The sequence below is a fragment of the Pseudonaja textilis genome, chromosome 4, assembly GCF_049901715.1.
Source record: "Pseudonaja textilis isolate UNSWEBS1 chromosome 4, rPseTex1.2, whole genome shotgun sequence".
Lineage (NCBI taxonomy): Eukaryota > Metazoa > Chordata > Lepidosauria > Squamata > Elapidae > Pseudonaja > Pseudonaja textilis.
The window spans coordinates 38,544,701-38,559,107 of record NC_141993.1 but is presented as its reverse complement, the minus strand read 5'-3'; the positions used below and the strand labels follow the sequence as shown (position 1 = coordinate 38,559,107).

The 14,407-nt window shown below is 36.1% G+C and overlaps 1 long non-coding RNA gene across 1 annotated transcript; it reads left to right on the top strand.

The window, feature by feature from the left end:
* Positions 1-5,051, top strand: LOC148125798 (uncharacterized). The gene is made up of 4 exons (XR_015743476.1): positions 1-64; positions 636-699; positions 2,294-2,340; positions 4,691-5,051. It is a non-coding gene; the product is annotated as an uncharacterized LOC148125798 (long non-coding RNA).
* The last annotated feature ends 9,356 nt before the right edge of the window (positions 5,052-14,407 follow it).

The following is a 14,407-nucleotide window of genomic DNA, read 5'->3' as shown; positions in this document are numbered from 1 at the left end:
GAAGAGTCTGAAAACAACCAGCTAGGCTCATACAGCAGCAAGGATTCCACAGTTCATCCCTGAGGTACATATATTTTCTTCTACTGCAGAAATAAGATATCTTAGAAAAGGGCTGTCAAACTCCTGGCCACGTCCACACCCGGTTTAATGAAGGGGGGAGGAAAGTCCCAATACGTCACATGACACCACCATGACAAATGTGAGTTTGATACCACTGTCTTAGGAGATGTTGCTATATCCATTGTACATAATTTCACTATGTTCCTTATATCTGTTTGATCTTTGAATCAATTACTATTTGTCCATTGGCATTCTTCAGTTTAGGATATCATTTTATGACTGAAAATTCCTTCTGAATTTTAAAATATTTTGGAAAACCTGTCTTATTTTTCAGTATGTTATCATTTTCACCTCTTTACAGATGTCATGATTCAGTTCTTTGTACCTTTTAACAGTTCTCTGAAAGTATTTTAGTTTTGTCCTGATATTTTTGTCTGTGCTTCTTGACTTTGGCTTTTCTTTATTTTTTACCAATTATCACCATCTATTCTGGCTTTTGCTTTTTTCAGTTTCTTGATCTTTAGCAGTCTCTTTTCACATTAATCCTTAATAGTTGCTTTAATTTGGTTCCACAGCTTCTGGTTCTCATCAATGAGGTTGAGGACTTAATAGTGATTCCTGATATTCTACTTGAAACTGGTAGGTATATGCTTAAGATAATATTATGGAAACTAGTTAGTTTTGTTATTTTCTTTTAGCTTGATTTGGAACTTACCCATGAGTAATTCGTCATCTTTTGCACAATAAACCTTTGGCTATAACTTCATTATTATAACTGAGCTTTTCACAACCGTGTACTACTAATATAGTTAATTCAATTTTTGTGTGTGTGTTCTATCTGGTGTTATCTATTTATATGTCATCTTGGTTGTCTGAAAAATATATTAGCAATGTAAATAAAATAATTGGATTGAGAGAAACAGGTAAATTAGTCCTCTGTTTATTTTTTATTCCTAATCCATATAGTTCAACAGTATTTTTTTCATTATTTCCAACACTGGTATTCCAATCTTCTTGCTTGTATGTTCTGTTGATTTCAGCCTGAACTTAACCATACAAGTAGTCAATATTCTCTTTTTCTGCATCAATAGTTGGGGCAAAAAGTTGAATAACTCTCATATTAAAGATCTGTGGGCAAAATTTATATTACCAGTATTACTATTATTATATACACAATAATGTGAAATCAGAGGTGTCAGTTCTTTAGCTGGTGGTGGCATTTGCATGTGAGTTCTTTCCAAGAACCTAACATATTGTAATGTATCAACATAATATATGTGCAGATCCAAGCAGTATGATCTTTGTAATTGATAGGTGGAAATTTTGACAATGCATAGATTTTCTCAGTGCTGTCCATGATGTTTCGTTATGGTACCCAATTTGCTATAACCCCTGCAACCACTATAACCAGTTTATGCCATAATCTTTTAACTTTGATTTTCAGATTTGATACTTGATTTCTTCCAGTTCTGCTATTCTATTATCCCCTGATATTGCCACATCAATTATTTACACTTATTTACACAACCACAGCTAAATCTGGTTGTAATGTGCCAAGACTTTATCAGTTTTCTGTTTGGAAATCGCACATGCTTATTTTTACTACTTTTTCAACTATATGTTTCCAACCAATTTTCTATAATTGGCTTTTGATAATTTTACAGATGTTCCAGTGAATAATTTTGGCATATCTGAGTTATGAGGCTGTTTATAATAAGTTTGTGTGATCTTCTTGCACAAGCTGAATAAAATATTTACTGTTTCTTCTGCTTCTTTGCATAATCTCATGGTTTTTCAATTCTGACCTTGATTACATTGATTCAAATAGCTTCTTCTTCAGCAGTCAAATTCAAGCCTTTAGTTTCTTTTTTAATGTTTCAAGTTGTAAATCTTTGCCAGGTTTTACCTTCATTCACTTTCCACTCAATCTTTTGTAGAAATTGACCATGTAATGCTTTCCCTTGCCAATATTCTATTCTTGTTTTATTTCAATATTCATGTTTTGTTTCCTGTGCATTCAGTAAATTCCAATTTTCAACTTGCCTCAATGATTGGTCTTGGCTGTTTTTTACATAATCAGCCAATGCATGATTTTCTTCTTTAACAATTTTTTTACTTGAAGTAAACCTCTGCCTCCATTTCTGCAGAACATGTATAATCTATCAATATCATTCTGGGGATGTAATGCATAGCAAATAGTCATAAGTTTTCTTGTCTTTTTCAATCCAAACAGTCTAGTTCAGCTTGTGTGCAGTTAATAATTCCAGCAGCATAACACAGGTATGGCCAGGTATTGAAGGCTTTGATTGTGTTTCTACCATTCAGTTTTCTCATTGTTTCTGTCTATTCTTTACTAATTACACTTTTAACTTGTCCATGCTTTATGATATTTAAATGTAAAATGCCGTGATCTTTGATGAGTCCTGATTGTTTAACCATTTACCATTTCAATTCCATTATTATTCATGATTTCACTTTGATTTTTGATACTGTGCCTGTAGCAATAAATACAATGCTTCTGTAGTAGTAGTCATTCTAGGCCAAATTTAATTGCTATATATGTGCTAAAAATTCTTAAATCATTTGTTGTTAAATCAGTGACAAGATTTTTTCCTGAATTTCCATAAAGCTTAGCCCCTCTGTCTTTCTTCAATTTTCCTGCTGTTAGCCATTGCCAGATTCTGTTGTCATCTGCTTTGCCTGCTAGATTTTTTTTTGTGCACTGGTCATGCAATGTTTGCTTTGCCCAATCTCTGTTGTATTCCTCATCTGCTCTTTTCTTGGTGTCTTTGGTATTCAATTCGCCATCATGGTATACTAGTTTCAATGCATCTTCTTCACCGCCCTTCAAATATTTTTCCAATACCCTTTTTTCTTCCTTAACTATCTGGTGTACTTGCAAATTTCTATGACCACTTATGCTCCTTGGTAAATAGAGTCTGTCAGTGTCATTGTGTGGATGTACAGTATGTATAATTCATCATTATTATTATTCTGATCTTCCTGTACAGGGCTTCTAGATCAATTTGAGTTCAGTGCACTATTCTAACTGTATATCTAATGATAGTATGTTGTTAAACTACTTGGCAGTGAGTGAGTAGAGACCAGTCAGATGTTTCAATCAAAAACCATGCAGTTTATCTTCACCTTCTACTGCAACCTTCCTTGCCCTTTTTTACCGACCATTTCTGTTGCTATCAGCTTCTTCTTTTTCCTTCACCTTCTTTAGCCAAGCTGCATTCTTGAAGTATTTATTTGGGTTGGCTCATATCTGTGCCCTGAACTGCACTGTTTCTTCACTGTTAGCTGATGGATGGTTCATTGCAGCCTCTCCATTAATGGACTGATAGAAACCTTTCTGATTCAATTGAAATTGGAGATTCTGCCTGTGGAATGCAATTTGATCTTCCTATTTGCTGACCTTGGCTATAGATTTTATTTGTTGCTTTATTATTTCCAATGTTTCCTTAATCTTCCTTTTTTCCATGTGATATTTCTCGATTGGGTATTCTTTGATCTTCTGGTCTTTTTTGCTGTTTTCTTTATTCTGTTTTCTTGCTGTTTTCTTTGTTCTGTTCTAGCCTGCTTGTATCTGATCTTAGCATGCTGATCTTATTTTCTAGCCCAATCTTTCATTTTAATTCCATTTCCTTTTAATGTGCTACCATAGCTGTTTCTTTGAATCAAGCTTCAATGTAGTTTTCTTGATCCATGTGGTTTTCTTGATAAAATACAGTTTTATTATGCCCTTCTCCTGTGCAGTATGAAATGATATCTTTGTCATTATTAAAGTGATTGTCAGTTTCCAACACAATTATATCACAATTGCTTGATTTAGTTGCCAGCTTGTTTTCATTGGACGACTGGGATGACATTCACATATTTGGTGACTCTAGGTGTATATTCCCAAAGTACTTCATTCATACCTTCCAGGAGCACAAATACATATATGCACACATGAACATAAGCACAAGGAAGCAACCTAGTCTTGGGAAAGATCCACAAACATAAAATGTTAATTTGAAAGCCTATCAAGCTTTTTAAAACAAGATGTGTTGCCCTCTTAATGTGGCTAGGTGGCAGCACACTCTTTCAATAAATACAGTGGTTTACTGGCTGTTTGCCAGATGTTGTGCAGGAGGCTTGTACACTCCCAGCCACTGTTACGACACATCATGGAATTCTGAGACAATATGTCAGTTTGTAGAACTGTAACCTCAACATAGCCTTCACAAATAATTGAAGACAGGCAGACTGTTAAGTTATTCTAAGGGAGGAGGGTACTAAAAAGTATAATGAGATACAATTGTGAACTGTATGTTACCGAAAAAGGGAGAGAGAAGGAAAAACACTTTTCCCTAAAAAACTTTCCTGAATATAATTTGGATCAATTTTGTGTGAACCACAACTGCCAGACATAATTACATTTCACTGATGTCATTTGTTTGCAATTTTGGGTACATTACTAGCAGTAATAAATCTCGAGAGGCAATCATTTGGCTTCAAATGGCATTTATTAGGGTTCATTTTGGAAAATAGTTGCTTGCGTCTATATAAATGTTGTCCAGTCGGTCAGTTAAAAGGGCTTTTGTATCTTTTTTCTTTTTTACATTTTTCCAACCACCACAAGCTCATGGAAGTTGGGATCCTAAAGGTCGTTTTAATAGCTACTGAATTGCTCGAATCCAACAAGCATCCTTTACTGCAGAAGCCTTCTCGGGAGCCCAAGCTGCATATCAACAATGGGGCCATTGACTCCCATAAAGGATAGGGTGGTATGTAAGAATGCCTCCTGTGGATAATATTTTAAAATTGTATTTGTCGTCTGAAAAAACGCAGTTTGAAAATTGGGGTGTTTTTTTTTTCCTCACACCCCCCCTTCTCTTGTAGAGACAGGAGACAGTCTGTTGCTGCAGTACTCACAGCTGCAGACCTGCAAGAGCCCACTCAGCCGATGAGTCATCGGCTGCAACAGCTCATAACGTAAACCTTCATTTTATCCGTCCTCGTTTCTCATTACAGGGGAGTCCAAATTTCAGCATTTATACTGAAAAATGTACTAACGCTTCCTTGGTAGTCTTCTGAAAAATGACCACTATCACCACTGTGATAGCTTGTGGTGACCAAAAATCATTTTTTAAGTTGACCTCCAAAATAAAAAATATATAACACCCCTTCTTTCTTGAACGATCCTGCAGCAAAGGTTTACTGGAGATCCCCTCCCACCCGGTCTCTCTTTATGCCTTCAGAATTTGAATGTTCCGTTTTTCCTCAAGCCCTGCTCCAGTGAAATTCATCTGACGATCACTTAGTATTGTTTTTTTAAAATCTCTTTCTAATTAAACGTGCAGATAGGGAGTTTTAACTGCCCTTGCATAGAGTAAATAAAGGTTGATAAACTAAAGCCAAAGTTTAAAGGTTTTACTCTTGTTCAAACAGATTGAATGTACGTCATAACAGAAATAATTTGTTTGTGCTTGGGGTATAACTGTATCACGGTGCATAAGTAATTGTTATAACATTTATTAGTTGACCGGAACCTCAAATCGTTCCCATTTGCTGAGCAACATCTGCCAGTAACCTCAGGCTACATGGCTGGCAGCCTTCTTAGGTATAGTCCAAACATGAAACATGACCAGATGAGCTAATTCTACTTTATTGTAAATCTACATTAACATAATCTTGCAAGTCTAAAAGTACAAGACTCCTGCTTTTTTTCCCACCTGATCAATTAGAGAGTTTCTTTCTCTGTCTATAATGCACTGTGGTCTTTCCTGCCTCTTATCTGATCATTTCCTAAGTTGCATCTTTTCTCCCTCACTTGTCTCCCAAGGTCATTCTCACATACCCTTACAATGGCAAATAATAAAATATACACTATTGAACTTGTACCTCACCAACAACTCTAAGGCCACAGATTCCTCATCCCGCTTAATCCATTTATTATTATTCCCTGCACTTTGCCTCCTTAGTTTTTTTTCCATATATCTGTTAATTCCTTCAGGCAACAAAGGTATGAATGTTCATATAATACGATAACATTTTTCAAAGGAAAGCCTACTGTACCTTCTCTGCTTCAGTTCTTGTAATTCCTGACATAGTCCCTAATAGACATGTAAGAAGTATCCAACACATTTAGCCGTGCATCAGTTCTTTTAAAGCTGCTTAAAGCATGTAATTCAGGAGTCATTCTATAGCTATGCTTAGAATCCAGCTGTTTTAAGCCTCCTTTTTAAGAATGCTATCAGTCTCGCGACATACTGTTCACTACTCAACAGCTGCAGGACAAGCAAAACAACCATCAGATATGATATTTTACAGGTATAATGATTGAGAGAGGTGCAAATAATGCTGATTATTTATAAACAAGTCATATTGTCAGTCATGAAAAACAGCTTGCTTCTGAGTTTAAAAATGGAAATGGTTCTTCCATTTAGGGTTTCTTTCCAAATCCAATTAGCTGGTCCCACTTTTTATGTGTTTTAATGGTTCCAACTTTCTTCCAGAAGACAATATACGTAGCTCTTGAAGTCAGCAACAGCAACACTATGAGGTAGTGTTATGTGAGATATAATGCTTGGCCCTGGGTCTCCTGGTGTGCCTCCATGGCTGGGTCATCATTCCTTAGCCACTGTGCTACAGAGAGTGTGTTATATGGTGTGTAGCTTTTTGCATTCTATCACCTTCTGTAGATTTCAAACATCAGACCTAATCTGTGTAGTGGTTTGAGGTGCTGAACATTTCAGCCCAAAACATCTTGAAGGCACTGCAAGGATAATATTGGAAGGCTGGATTCATATGTTGGGTTACACAAATCTTCTCTACCTTGACATCTCAGAATTTCCTACTAGCATGGAGAATGCTATGGTAAGCCATAAAGTGAGAAGGGGATATTGATTCAGACAGCGTATGAGTTAAAAACACCAATGTTGACTAATGAATACTGAAATAAGAATACTGAAGTCTCATCAAGAAAAAACCCTGATATGTGTGTGTGTGTTTTCCAAATGCCTACTTAATGAACAATATGGCTCCTTACATCCTGTATAAAAAATTATAAAGATGCAACCATAAAACAAAACTTTAAAATGTCAAGAATGTATCTTTATTCCTGTTTTTTTTCTGAATAACTTAAATGCATCAAAATAAATAACCACAACACTTGAAACAGTACTTTTGTTGGAATTATTTACTCCATTATTTCCAAAGCTGGTCAAACTATCAGCCTAGTAACAAGAATACGCTGGAGAAGTCAGTACTGGCCTGCATCATACGTCATGCCAAGCCCATGTATATAGTTTGTTTTCTATATGCAGTACTATCCCAACCCAGCCATTTTGGTTTTGTAAACCATGTTTAATGTCTTCTGAAAATTCAATTGTAACAACCATAGGTGTAGTTAAACTAAGATTCAATATGATACATGAACTCCATATTTGCAATGCTGCATTAAAAAGAAATACAGATATTTCCCTTCCTGTTGTGGTTAGCCGGCAGCAGGTGCAGATTGCTGAGGATGACTCTGATGAGGGGCCGGGACCATCAGGGAGTGGGCTGCTGTCTTCAGGGATTGTGGGGGCTGGCAGCAGTGACGAGGAGGTTCCCAAGGAGCCTGTGCCAAATGCGCATGAGCACAGGATGATTTGTAGAAGAGAACAGCTGGGAGCTGCACAGGCGACTCAGGAGTAAGGATGCAACATAATGACCCCTCCCTCCAGGGAATATAAGCCTGGTTTCAAAAGGTTTTTGCTTTTGCAGAAAGCAAAAAAGTTTGAAGAACCCAGCATTGTGTGTAGAGACTCTGGCTTCTCTGAAGAATTCTGTCAAGGCTTTTCTGGTTGGACTTATTGGCTGCAAGCCATCTTTTATTTGTAGATTAAAGCTATGAAGGTTTGAGTTACTGAGTTTGTTTGAGATTTTCTTGCTGGTATCAGGGTTGGGTCAGAACACTTCCATATTTCCATATAAAATTCTGTTAGCAGGGTAGCTTTATCCTACTATAATATATTTTGGTGTATCTTGTTGGATGGTATCCTATTAAATCTATTAGGTACCAGTATATGCTAGAAAAATCTGGATGACCATTAAGATGATAGAAAAGAATTTGAGACATCTCAAAGCCTCTATATATTACGGTCATCTGGATTTTTGTAGTCCAGATCTGATAGCATAAAGTAGCTTAAAAAAAACCTTTACTTTTCACCCAAAAATTCTAAAGTTGCTTTGGAATTCTAAATGAGATACCCAGAGGTATTAGGATGGAGAGAAGTCAACAAATTGGAATTTCATGTAGTTAAACTGAAATTCAATAAAGTTAGAAATCAACCAATCTCATCAGAGACAAAATACTGACTCTTTGAGTATATTTTTTAATGAACTAAATTTGCATCTTTGCCTATTCCTGGAGGAGTAACTCTGGAAAGAACTGATACTATTGATGGCCAAGAATTGGTTTTTTTCAGCTAAAGCTGGTTCACCAGCCAAAATTCTATTATGCTGGATATTTAACTTTTTTTCACCATCTCATTAAATTTAATGGAAAATGAGGTGCTTTTGATTCTTTTTCTTCCAAACAAAAAATAATTTTGGTGAATTCTTATGGAGCATGCGGGATTCTCACACTGTTTTATTTCCTAAGTGATGACCCTATCGTTTATTATATGATTATCTACTAATAATTTGAAGCTTCCATTGAATTCAACTAAAAATCTAATAAAACTGCTTTTGGGAGGGTGGTCTTTTTCAAATGAGAAAATATGAACTGTCAGGTAGGTTCCAGAATAATTCAGCAATGTAGAAGAAAAAAGAACAAACACAAAATATTCTCAACAGTCTTTCAGCAAAATCAAGTTAAAAATGAACATTAAAAGAAACCCTGTAGTGCTCTGAGAATGAGACAGAAAAACAGAACTCTATTCTTTAATGAATAATACATTATCGGCAAGCTCTAGTAACAAAGGAGTCAAGGAACACAGTGGGAAACAATAGATCTAAGATTAAATATCAAGAAAACCAAACTAATACAAAAGGTTCAGCAACCAGCCTTCAAAATGACAAGACACATAACTGCCTTTTAGGAGCAGCTAAGAATAATCAAGGAACCAGAAATATGCCACAGATTAGCACTTGGTAGATAAGCAGTGAAGGCCCTGGAAAACATGCTGAAACATATCTATGCCCACAAAGATCAGAATCCTGCAGGCATTGGTTTTCCTTATGATATTGTTTCTGTTTCGCTTTTCGAAAGTCTTTAACCCTTTCTTTAACATCCTGCAGGAGTTTATATTAATTCTTCGTTTCTTGACAAGCAAAACAAATTCAAAGACTTCCTTTTGACATTTCTTAAATAGAATGCCACTCATCAGTAAAAGTAATGCCTGAAATTAACATAAGATTCTAGATAAGACATTCATCTTGGCCAGCAAAGTTCTTCCCTTCATTGACAGTTTTAATTTTTTTCAGCTCAGCATATCTTTTTTTAATTTCATTCCAACATACCTCAACATAGTTATTCTGATATAGTATACAGCTCGTATTAGTCGAAATCATATCCCAATATTTAATCTTGTTCTCAATTCTGAATCCAGAGTTATTCAGATCCAGACATATTTTAATCAACATCTTTATTGTCTGTATATTAATCTCAAAGCTGCTAATGCACTCTTTCAGATTTCTCATTAGAAATTCAATCCCTTTTAGTTGGTCCTGTAAGATCAAAACCAAACCGTCTGCAAAAACTGTCAATTTAAATGTCTCATTTTTTATTTTTAACTCCATTATCTTCTCGCCTAATATTTCTATTGAAAATTTCAAGAACTAAGATAAACAACAAAGAAGGCAGGAGACAGTCCTCTCTTGTTCCTTTCTGAATATCATATGGTTTAATCAAATCACCATTAACCTAAATTAGTATTTCCCATCCATTTTATAAAAAGGGCCATCCTATAGACATAAATGCCCATTTGATGCATTTCACGGGCATATAAAAAAAGTTTATTTCTACTTCCAACTTATCAAGGACTTGTATGCTAACCAGTTTATCATTCAAAAATGAGAACCCGGCTACTTTTCTCTTTAAATTTCTAAGCAAACCTTAAAGATGTGCAACTTGAAACCTTCTCAAGTCTTTTATAGTCCAATTTGCATGTCTGCTGTCTCCTGCCACATTCCACTAGACTGTAACTAAATGCAGCCTTGTGACTAGGACAAAAGCCAGTCCTTTTCTCTCTTTCTCCCACCCCTCTTCTGTTTTATTAAAAATTTTGCCAAATGAAGTAAAATGATTGCATGATTTAGATTGTTTTGCTTTGTTTACACTTCTTTGGGATATAACAATCTGGAAAGGCAGCCCATAAATGCAAATCTATAAAGTACTTCTTGGGAGGCAATATATGCTAGAAATTCAAATAGATAAATGTGAAAATCTAAGAAATTATTGCTGAGATGCATTGGTTGTATAGATCCTTCACCAGGATAGTACAGTACTACCTAATGCTTTTTGGTATGTGTGTGTAAATACGTATTTTTGGTCATCAGTCTCATAATCCAATAGCATTGCTCATTTCAACCAAGTCTAATGAGAATTGCAGCTCAATAAATATGAACGGCATAAATTGCCACCTCATTTTGTTTTTGGTCAAATGATTGTGCAGATCACATTGCTGTTGTTTTAATTCAATTAGTGACATGTTTGTCACAAAGATTAGCCACCAACTTGCTTCATCATTTGATGTAGGAATGCCACTAGATGGCACTTTGGTACAACTCAAGGTCTAGCATGGATGCTGTCTTGGTCAATTAAATGGACTTCAAGCACAGCTGTGGTTGAACTGAGATTGTTAATCTTTCCAAGAATTAAAGTAAGTTCTTGATATGCTTGATTCCAAACTGTAAGCATTGGAGTCGTATTTCTCATGAGATTTCATAATAGTTTAAACAGATGTAACTACAAGAAAAGAAGGCACCGATTAGCAAGAGGACACAACTAGAGTTGATTCATATATTGCAGCAGCTTCCACTTATGTTAAATGCCACTGAAAATTGCTGTCATGTGATCTTTGTAATAAATTAAAACTGCTTTCCATGTGATTCCCCTAACTGGCAGACTCCATTTTTATGCCAGAATTATTGAAAATGTATGTGGAATTAGGCCATAAGGAAATCCTCTTCCTAAATGACCACTGATAAACTGTAGCCAATCCATTAGGTCTAGGACAACTTGCCACAGCCAGCTCATCACGGCCAACTTGCTGCAGGACAAGAGTTACTCTACTTACTGTGGAACAAGAGTTACACTAGTATCAAAGAAATGGTGGAATAGAAGCATTAAAGAAAGGAAATGACAAAAAGTAAAATATTTTTTAAATTATTTTAAATAATTGAATTGTTGAATTGTCCTGCGGTGAGTTGGCCATGACAAATTGGCTATAGTGAGTTGGCCATGGTGAATTGTCCCTGGTGAATTGTCCCATTCTGCATCCAATAGTAGGAATAATTGCATAGGCCACTGTTCAGTTTCAGTTTACACTTGAAACACAACATAACCTATAAAACCAGAAAATGATTTCTAAGTTACTAACGATTGCAGATTTTTTTTTCCTGAAGCAACTCAGATGGCATTACCACTTTATTTTACTGAAATTAGAACTTGTCTTAAAAATAAGCCATCAGAACTTCTCCATCCTCTGAAAATAGAGCTAGGTTTAGATGGTTTACCAAAAGACAGGACTTCGTTTTTTTCACCATAGCACTCTGTGGTGAGTTTGTTTACACTCAGTATGGGCAGGTAATCTTCAGATGTTATAAAAATGTTGTGAAAACAAAATAAAAAGAGTTGTTACATATTTAGGAATAGGCCCTGTACCCAAATTGGCACCATGGGCATAGTCTGGCCTCATGCTCTCTCCAAATTTACTTATTTTTTCATTTCATAAAAATACCCTACAGATGGAATGGTAATGTTACAAAATATAGCACACACTCCTAGGTCTCAACTTGATTTTCTAGATTGCCATGGTTCCCACTTAGCCCTCCAAGCAGTTTTAAAATAACAATAGAAGTGTCTGTGTCTATCCAAGGAAAACAAAGCAGCAATGATATTATTTGGGGCGGGATGGAGAAATTTTTGTACATATATTTTTTTATTAGCTAAACTCATTATAGCAGCCATTAGCCAATGTACGCAACACAGTAGGAAATGCCTGAGCTTCACTACTAAAAAATAGATGGTTTGAAGGTTTCAAGCAAAATCAGGATTTCTTCACAGATTACAAATGAGAAGGGCTTTACCCATAGTCTCCCAAAAGATGGTTTCTTTGAACCCATAAACTCTACAATTGCAACACTACAACAAGTGTGAGTAGCCTGGTTTATTGATTAAAAGATCCAGTTGTTAGCAGAGTGTGACCCCATATTTTTGCTATTCTGCCTCAGTACTGTCAGGCATAAAGAATCAGGATTATGTTAAGATTTATTGCTCAAGCTTGTACATAAGAATCTAGTCAACTGATGGTCAGCACTAAATTGGCACTACATAAGAGTCAATAATTTGCAGGGTGGGGAGGCTGGACTTGGAACGTTTGTGAACACAAGTATACTAGGCTGAGTTCTCTCTTGACGCTCTGCCCCTTCTTTTAGAAATGCTCGAAGCACTATTCCATGCATCTGGTTAAATGGGCTATTATCCTAAATGTTTTTAGGTCAGTGGGCACATTCCAAATTTTGAAAAACTGTCATTGTTAACTGATACTTAACAGTTTATTCTGTTAGTCCAATTTTCTGGAATTACCAGATATACTGAACTATGAGTCAGTTGACTAAAATATGTAGTAGCCTGTGGTTTATTGTTTTGTGCAAACTCACCCATTAGATAATTAGGTTACTTTAGGTCAACTACTATTTTTCAACCCAAATAATCTCATACCTATCTTTGTTTTATGGAAGCAGGATTATCTTGAATTCCTAGAGCAGATATGTGACATACATCCAATACATATAATTAAAGATTTTTATGTGTATTATAAGTTGGAAATTAATAATGGCCGTGTCATGAAATTATATATTTTTGTTTCATGCTGCATAGTAGAATATTCCCAATAACAGCTCCATGTCTTGACAATTCAGCTCATTATCCAAATATTACTTCTAAGTAATAATGTTTCCAAATATGCATAACTTCTAAATGGTTAGTCATATTTACTTGGAAGTTTTAAATATTATATTAATTAGAGAAGATAGATTCCTAGCTATCAAACTGAATACTTATAATTAAGAATATCATTTTACCACCAGATAAATCCTTTTGCCTCAACAAATGGCAGTACCTGGTTAATGTCATCTGGGGTCAGAAAGGAAGCAAGATCAGACCTGGATAGTACTTGAATTGGAGAACTCTGGGGACAGTTAGGATGTTAAGTTAGGTTGAAGAAAAAAAAAGACAAACCTTCTTCTCATATTTCAAAGAAAATTTCATTAATTTGTCCATGAAGTCAGCAGGACTTTCTTTGCTTTACATGCTTTTTTTGACATAACAATTATTCACACAACACACAGAAGCACAACCTGACTTTAGTCTAGCATATTTGGGTGAACCCATACTATATACCATGTTTCCCCCAAAATAAGACATATTTTTTGCCCCCCCCAAAAGGCATCAGGTCCACTGACTCTTCTCATGGTGGCGGCACTGATAGCCCTGCCCAGCAGGAGTCCAGCCCACTTCTGCGGTCACTTGTGCATCACCCCCTGCCTCCGTTTTACTATCAGAGGCCTTCTAGAAAGGCCTCTGCAGCCAAGAAATGGGCTCCGGATTGATGCGTGCATCGCCCCTGGCCTCCATTTTGTCATCAGAGGCCCTTTGGGAAAGACCTCTGCAGCTGATAACAGAGCTCTTGATTGAGCTAGTTTGCTTCAGTGTGTCATGAAAACTGAGGATAAACAAAGCATCCATTTGGAAGGTCGCCTGAGGCAGAACAGGAGGGAAAGTATAGGTAGTCATCAAGTTATGAGTAATTGTGACCAAAATTTCCATCCCTAAACAATGCAGTCATAAAGCATGATGCCATGTGACTGCATTGCTTAACAACAGTTATGCCAATTGTCCTTAACTGAATCCACTCTGATCCAAGCCACCTCTAGCTTGGTTCTTCCCATCCCTGAGTTCAGTAAGATAAAGGGTTGTCTCCTCTTTAACTACGTCACAACTACCTATCTCCCCACATCTCTGTCTCGGTTTAGGATTTCTTGTACTCTTCTGCTTCTGCTAGTCAACTTTGCCTGTAATTTGGTCCTCCTATCACCCCGCCAATTTTGGTCCCCTTGCGCTCCCTGACCTTCATCCATTTTTGAA